The following is an 8,615-nucleotide window of genomic DNA, read 5'->3' as shown; positions in this document are numbered from 1 at the left end:
CTTAAAGAAGGCATAAAGGAACAGATGGTAGAAGCCATGAAGAAAGTCATTGAACAAACGAGGGAAGAATGGCAAGTTGGAGTTTGCCGCACCATCATTGCAACACACCACCAAGCGGTTCAAGTCAGCGGCCTGGACGACCGAGGCCTGGAGGACCGCAGAGGAGGCCTGGACGACCGCAGAGGAGGCCTGGACGACGTCAGCGGCATGGAGGACCGCAGAGGAGGCCTGGAGGACCGCAGAGGAGGCCTGGAGGACCGCAGAGGAGGCCTGGAGGACCGCAGAGGAGGCCTGGAGGACCGCAGAGGAGGCCTGGAGGACCGCAGAGGCCTGGACCACAGCAGCGGACTGGACGAAGTCAGCGACTTGGACGACCGCAGAGGAGGCCTGGAGGACCGCAGAAGAGACCTGGAGGACCGCAGAAGAGACCAGGAGGACCGCAGAAGAGACCTGGAGGACCGCAGAGGAGGCCTGGAGGACCGCAGAGGAGGTCTGGAGGACCGCAGAGGGCTGGACGACCGCAGAGGAGGCCTGGACGACGTCAGCGGCATGGAGGACCGCAGAGGAGGCCTGGAGGACCGCAGAGGAGGCCTGGAGGACCGCAGAGGCCTGGACCACAGCAGCGGACTGGACGAAGTCAGCGACTTGGACGACCGCAGAGGAGGCCTGGAGGACCGCAGAAGAGACCTGGAGGACCGCAGAAGAGACCAGGAGGACCGCAGAAGAGACCTGGAGGACCGCAGAGGAGGCCTGGAGGACCGCAGAGGAGGCCTGGAGGACCGCAGAGGGCTGGACGACCGCAGAGGAGGCCTGGAGGACCGCAGAAGAGACCTGGACGACCGCAGCGGACTGGACGAAGTCAGCGGCATGGAGGACCGCAGAGGAGGCCTGGACGACCGCAGCGGACTGGACGAAGTCAGCGGCATGGAGGACCGCAGAGGAGGCCTGGAGGACCGCAGAAGAGACCTGGAGGACCGCAGAGGCCTGGACGAAGTCAGCGACTTGGGCGAACGCAGAGGAGGCCTGGAGGACCGCAGAAGAGACCTGGAGGACCGCAGAGGAAACATGGAGGACCGCAGAGGAGGCCTGGAGGACCGCAGAGGAGGCCTGGAGGACCGCAGAGGAGGCCTGGAGGACCGCAGAGGAGGCCTGGAGGACCGCAGAGGCCTGGACCACAGCAGCGGACTGGACGAAGTCAGCGACTTGGGCGAACGCAGAGGAGGCCTGGGCGAACGCAGAGGAGGCCTGGAGGACCGCAGAGGAGGCCTGGAGGACCGCAGAGGAGGCCTGGAGGACCGCAGAGGAGGCCTGGAGGACCGCAGAGGAGGCCTGGAGGACCGCAGAGGAGGCCTGGAGGACCGCAGAGGCCTGGACCACAGCAGCGGACTGGACGAAGTCAGCGACTTGGGCGAACGCAGAGGAGGCCTGGGCGAACGCAGAGGAGGCCTGGAGGACCGCAGAGGAGGCCTGGAGGACCGCAGAGGAGGCCTGGAGGACCGCAGAGGAGGCCTGGAGGACCGCAGAGGAGGCCTGGAGGACCGCAGAGGAGGCCTGGAGGACCGCAGAGGAGGCCTGGAGGACCGCAGAGGCCTGGACCACAGCAGCGGACTGGACGAAGTCAGCGACTTGGGCGAACGCAGAGGAGGCCTGGAGGACCGCAGAAGAGACCTGGAGGACCGCAGAAGAGACCTGGAGGACCGCAGAGGAGGCCTGGAGGACCGCAGAGGAGGCCTGGAGGACCGCAGAGGGCTGGACGACCGCAGAGGCCTGGATTCAAGTGTGCTGTTGCCAGGAACACCAATGATGACCAGCACACCTGCTCACAGGCCACTTCGCAATACATTCGGAGGCTCTCTGAACAATATTGCCCTGGCTGTCATCTCAACTTCCCTGGACGACCATCTGTACAGAGCTTCAAATGGACATATTCAGAAATATGCATATTCTCTGTTCCAGCACCATGTACGGTACGACAAATACTTGACGTGGGCCAATCGTGTGAACTTTGATGGTTCCAAGGGCAAACTTCCGCTGCCCAAAAATCTGGTACATGACATCATGGCTAGGTGTGAACGCCGCGTGAGGATTGGTGATCCAGAAAAGAGGAAGATAAGGGATACCATAAACTCTGTGCTGAGAACGAAGAGGAAAATGACTTGGAAGCTCGACTATGATGAAACCAGATCATTACCTAACTCCTAGCTTCTGCACATCAGCTTCACACAGCTGAAGTTAAAAAATTGTGTCAATGTACCTGTATTACCTGTACATTTTCTGGGGCTGCATGCACTGTGCTGAATCCACTTGGAGCAGCTCGGTTACTCAAAGGGGAGTGCATGAACTTGGCTCACCACATTCCTGGTAATGTAAGGGCCTGTTACAAGTTGCCCCTTTTATTCCTGTTGATTTTTTCGGCGCTGCTGTATCTATCCAGTAGCAGCCGAGTCCATTGTGCTGTGTCCATCTGGGGCCTTGGGCTGCGTTTCCATCCAGGGGCTGCTGTTGTCAGTTCTCTATTCTGGTGTCCGTATGCGACAGTGTTAAAAAGCAAAAGACAAAAACGAAAAATAATTCCAAAAAGCAAAACCTAAAAATAAAGTACAAAAACCATTACCCCGCACCACCACCACAAAAAAATAAATTATAAAAATGTTAAAGTTGATATTGTTACTGTATTTGTGCTGTTACCTTTTGATTAAAGTACCGTACAGTATGTGTGATGTTGGCTTTATTACAATACAGTACAGTATGTGTGATGTTACATGTTCCAAATGACTTTGTCCGTAAATAAAGTGTTTCTTAAAATAAACATGACGTGGTTTCCAATGTTTGTATTCCCAACTTCCTGTACTGTATAAATTAGTACTACTGTATGATGGGAATTCAATTAAGAGTGGTATACTGTATGTAAAACAACTTGGTTAGGCATCTTGCATTTCATATTTTAATAAAAACCACAGGAAACTTCTATTTTTAAAAGTTTATTGAAGAAAAAAAAGGTGTTTTTTTTTTTAAATAAAGTTTGAAAGTTAATTAAAACAAAAAAGTAGTTTGTTCTTCGTTACATTCTTTTCTTGTGTATATAGATATCTGTGGGGAAAAAAAAAAAAAAAGTATTAAAGTAAAGACACTCATGTTCATTTGTTTTCCAAGAAAATTTGTGGAACCACACAGCCCAGCAATAAGTCATGCTGGGCTGTGTGGTTCCACAAAAGGCATGCGGTACAAAGTGAAATAGTGGTGTCAGTGGTCAGCACTTTGACACGCTAACAATTGTGGAACCACACAGCAATGGCTGACACACATAAAATGGCTGACACACACAAAATGCCTGACACACACAAAATGCCTGACACACACAAAATGCCTGACACACACATGCTGGAGTGAAAACACATGTTTGCCAAACAGTCGACAGCACATGTCGGCAAGATGGCCGACCAAACTTGCTCCAAATCACCCCAAACTGGCCAGAAAGCACCCCAGCACACTCAGGAGGTACTGTACACCACAGCTAAATTAGGAGAGAATTTCATTACAAACAGCCAGATCTTGCAGATTATCTGCCAGATAATTGTATGGTGTACAGTATGCCTATCTTATACAGTAGAAAAAGATACTATACAATGGAGTACAAGAACAAAAATTTTTATTAAATAAAATTAAATAAAACTTAATAAAATATTAAAATAGTGGTCCACTAGGAGGTGGACCACCACCCGCTGGAGCTGGATGGCACGCTGCAACTGTTCTGTGGGAAAAAAAGGACAGTATTACAAAACAAATACTGAATACTTTACAGTGTAGTAATGGCAATACAGTACTGTACTTTACTCTATATTAGACAATATTGTTATTTACAATGTACAGTACTGTATTGTCAGTACAGTAAATCAAACACTACTGTATGCTGTCGAGGTAATTTAAACATTGCTTTAGTTTACCTCTTGTATAAGTGGGCTGCTGCCTGCCCGCTTCTGGGCCAGCCCACCTATCTTGCCCCTGTCTGGGGCCCCCATAAATAATTGGCACTATATTGGAGAAAAAAAAACATTTAGTCACATTCAAATAGTAAACAATTATTACTGTATACTGTAGGTACAGTATTATACTGTATTGCTGGTATTCAAAATATAAAGTACTGTACAAGAGTTTAGCTTCAATAGGTCATAAACAAATTGTCAAAGGAATTAAACACCACAGTACAAATACTGTAGACATTTACTGTATGTATTAGCAGTCATGACATTTCATGACCGCTTCAGAAAAAAGAGGGTTACAGTACTGTAGGTGGTGTTGTAGGGAGTACTATCCATAATAGTGGACTGTACTCAGAGCCAGCCATAAATAATATGATTCCCTAGTCAAGTTTTTGGATGCTGCCCCCTTGCACAGATGCTATTTCCGCCTCTGAGCCTGTACCCCTTTCCCAGCACCATCACCCCTCAACCATAGCAGTCGTCATTTTGGTGCTCCTCCAACTTACTGTACTGTATGTTTAAAATAGCAACAGTGTGCACATTCGGTGTGCATCCCAAAACGGTGCATGTTCTTGCTGGGAAGGGGCAAGGCCACACAGTAATTCCCCAATCTGAAATGACGCCACACAGTACTGCAACTTTATTCACAACATATCATGCAATAGTGTCTCTTTTTCTCGTTACATCATATGATAGTACCACATTACTCCTCAAAGTATTCCCACTTATTCACATTGCATCACATCATATTGCTCTTTGTTCACATTAGACCACACAGTAGTGCCCTTGCTACAGTATATGTTACACAACAAAGTACTGTATACACATAATGCTGCACATTAGTAATGCATTTTGTATGCACAGAATATACTGTAGGCATGCTGCATATCATATTAATCAGCAGAAGCTGCTTGTGCCCCTGGGCATTTGGCAAGTATGCCTATGCCTAGGGCAGGCTCAGACTGGAGATCAGTACGTAATCCCGCTGGACGGGATCCCGGCAGTCAAAATACAGACGCCGGAATCCCGACCACACAATCCCGACAGGGGCGGCGAGCGGAAAGCAGCCCCTTGCATGCTTGCTTCGCTCGCCACGCGGTGGGCACGGTGCCTCGCTACGCTCTACACACTATTATATCAGTAGTCAGGAAACGCAGCATGCATTTGTGGAGTGAAGAGGGTGAAAAAGGAGAGAAAGTACAGTTTGTACTGTAAGGTTATGTCAGAGGGTGTGAAGATGATCAGCTCAGTGTTATACATGTTACAGTAAGTTAGAATACAGTACAGTGCATTATGTATTTCTATTTTATTACCAGGTGTCTCCTCCACTGGTTGGCGACGGACTGTAAAAAGATAATACAGTACAGTTAGTCATATCAGTTTGACTTAAAATAATGTTGGAGAAAAAAAAATACTGTAATTACAGTACCAACTATTGCTACTGTACAGTATATTTACCAAAAATGTATTCTGGCTCGTCGTCTGTGGGTAAAAGAGAAGAATATTATAAGATACAGTATACAGTAAAAAGTATAGTAATAGTACACTAGTTTCCAGGCCCAGTGTCAGGTGGGTAAAAAAAGGTATGCTTGTGACAGGCATGGTGATTCCAAGGGACCCCACCGAGACCATCAGAAAATTTGTGAGTGACCCGTATGCCGGTGATTATGACTAGAATAAGGTACAGTAGCAACTCTTTTTTCTTTTGAATTATGTATACTGTACAGTACTGTATGTGCATATTGTACAGTACACTTAAAATATTTAGCAGTTACTGTAGTGGTAATTTTTGGGATGACAGTATTAGCATACTGTAAGCATCCAACTGAGGCCCCCAAACAGATGCCGCCACTAGGTACAGTACGTGCCTCTCGTGCCTAATGGGAAATTCATCACTGACAGTATCTAGAGAGATGAATGGAGAGACAGTGACAAGGGGTGAGAGAGAGAGAGAGAGAGAAATTGAGTAAGATGGGTGTTTTTTTTAGAACAGGATGTTGTCCATACAGTAGCAACCAATCAAATATTACCTACTGTACTGTATTATCGTCTGTAAGTGTAACTAGATACTGTAAATGTTAATGTGGGATGTGATCGGTTGCTACTGTATGGGCAATATCACCAGTTCAAACAAAAACAATTTTCATCCGATTTCTACGCATTTGCCAGAAAAATCTGATGAAAAGTGCTACTCTGATGGCATCAGATCAATGTCAGTAATAATTCTTACCACTAAATGCAGCAGCATCATCATCATCCTCCTCCTCCTCCGTGGCCTGTTCCAGTGTAGGGCCTGTGAAAAAAAACATTAATGTGAAAAAAAAAAAAGGTTAATTCCAGGAAATACACATACCCTCCAACATGGTACAAAATGCTCTGGTTCTGGACTTCCCTCTTAATTTATTATTGCCATCACCTGTGAAGAAACAGCTTTCTTATCATATAACTAGTTCAACACAGGTGATGGAAATCATAAATTAAGAGGGAAGTCTAGAAACAGAGCAGTGCGGCGGGTCATGTTGGAGGGTCTGCATACAGAAACATAGAATTTGATGACAAATACTGTAAGAACCACTTTGCCCATCTAATCTGCCTCTTTTTTTTAACCTTTTTTTTACATCAAACCTTATAACAATTTTCCCCAAACATCACATGATGCAAAGATAAATAAATAAAAAAATAAATAAAAAAAGAGGTGCAAGATGGAATTGTGATTGGGCCCTCCCAACCACCCTTATGTTATATAAACAGGGTCTGCCACACGACTGTGGCTGAAATGACTGGTTGGTTTGGGCCCCCACCAAAAAAAGAAGCAATCAATCTCTCCTTGCTCAAACTGGCTCTACAGAGGCACGATGTACCGGACTGGACTTACTTAATGGGTGCAGTGTGGTGAGGGACAGAGAGTCCTGGTCCTCCTCCTCCTCCTCCGCCACCGCCTGTGACAGTGTAGGGCCTGTGAAAGCAAAAAATCCATGAAATATACTTTTGTATTCTGTGTTGAATACAGTAAAGCAAAAATTCAGTCAGGAATTGGAGGAGGAGAGTAAATTTCGCACACAGAGACGAGAATGTCGAGGCCAGAATCAGGGGGTAGTGGAGGAGGGTTAGGATACCGTACCTCACCCTGTTGGGATTGCTGCAATCAGGATGCCACTGTCGGTCACCTGACCGCTAGAATCCTGACTGCTGGTCACGCAAACCCAACCCATTGGTTTAACACAATGTACAGTACAGTACAATACTGCAGTTTACTTACCAAGTTGGGGAGAGGGTTTTTCATCCTCACTGTCAATAATTACTGAGTTGAAAATAAAAAAATATTATAAACAAAATACAGTAGAGTACAGTTACTACAAAATTGCACAGTAGTACAGTGCTACAGGAGGCAGAGATATATTCATAATACAGTAGGAGCAGAATGACTGTCCAGCGGTAGGGGACATACAGTACTGTATTTAAAAGACCTGCTGTCTGGATCCCGACATTCAGAATGCAGAGTGTGGATTCAGAGTATGATTGGAGGGTTAGGCTAGTGGAGGGTGGGTCGGATGCACAATTTTGGGCACCATAATACAAAATGGATATCGTGGAACTACAAAAGGTTTAGAGGCGGGCGACCAAAGTGATGAAGTGGATTGAGAAGATGGAATACAAGGAAAGGCAGGCTAGGCATGTTTACATTGGAAAAGAGGAGATTAAGAGGGGACATGATTAACCTTTACAAATATACTGTATACAGTACAGTAAGGGGACAATACACAGGAACGGTTTTTGATAAGATGGACACAGAGGACACGTGCACAGTAACTCTTGTTGAAGTAGAGGCGATTTCGCACAGAGGCGAAAAGGGGTCTTCACAGTGAGGGAAATACTGTACAGTGCATGTTTGGAATTCCCTGCCTGAAAAGTAATAAAAGTGGACTTGGTCAATACTTTTAAGAATGGGCTTGAGAAAATCCTACTGTACTTACTATAATCTGGCTCCTCTTCCCCCGAATCAATGGGAATGAGCTCCTCCTCTGTATCAATTACGAGGCGGTCTGTGTGTAAAAGATGACAAGTATTGTAAAATACAAAAATTACAGTAATACTGTAGGAAACTAGTGTGACTGTAACAAAAAGTAATTATTACCACTTCCGGAGCTCTCGGATGCAGCAGCAGGTGGTGGTGGTGGTGGTGGTGTTGGTACTGTGGGAAAAAAAATAACAGTACTGTAAGTGAAGCTGTCAATTGGAAACATGTACTGTACAGTATCCAGGACACATGTACAGTAGTGTAACAACGATGACAGTAGCACCAGAATTCTCGTTACACAATACCTGGCAGCGCAGCAGGTGGTGGTGGTGGTGGTACTGTGGGAAAAAAAATAACAGTACTGTAAGTGAAGCTGTCAATTGGAAACATGTACTGTACAGTATCCAGGACACATGTACAGTAGTGTAACAACGATGACAGTAGCACCAGAATTCTCGTTACACAATACCTGGCAGCGCAGCAGCAGGTGGTGGTGGTGGTGGTGGTGGTGGTGGTACTGTGGGAAAAAAAATAACAGTACTGTAAGTGAAGCTGTCAATTGGAAACATGTACTGCACAGTATCCAGGACACATGTACAGTAGTGTAACAACGATGA

The 8,615-nt window shown here is 46.4% G+C and overlaps 1 long non-coding RNA gene across 1 annotated transcript; it reads right to left on the bottom strand.

The window, feature by feature from the left end:
• Positions 1-5,293: 5,293 nt before the first annotated feature.
• On the bottom strand, positions 5,294-8,018 carry LOC134987451 (uncharacterized). Its single transcript, XR_010193114.1, has 6 exons — positions 7,955-8,018; positions 7,240-7,281; positions 6,856-6,936; positions 6,211-6,273; positions 5,439-5,462; positions 5,294-5,323 (listed from the first exon to the last, which is right to left on the bottom strand). It is a non-coding gene; the product is annotated as an uncharacterized LOC134987451 (long non-coding RNA).
• Between the last annotated feature and the right edge of the window lie 597 nt (positions 8,019-8,615).

This window comes from Pseudophryne corroboree, chromosome 2, assembly GCF_028390025.1.
Source record: "Pseudophryne corroboree isolate aPseCor3 chromosome 2, aPseCor3.hap2, whole genome shotgun sequence".
Taxonomy (NCBI): Eukaryota; Metazoa; Chordata; class Amphibia; order Anura; family Myobatrachidae; genus Pseudophryne; species Pseudophryne corroboree.
The sequence above is the reverse complement of the archived record's forward strand: the minus strand, read 5'-3'. Positions and strand labels throughout refer to the sequence as shown.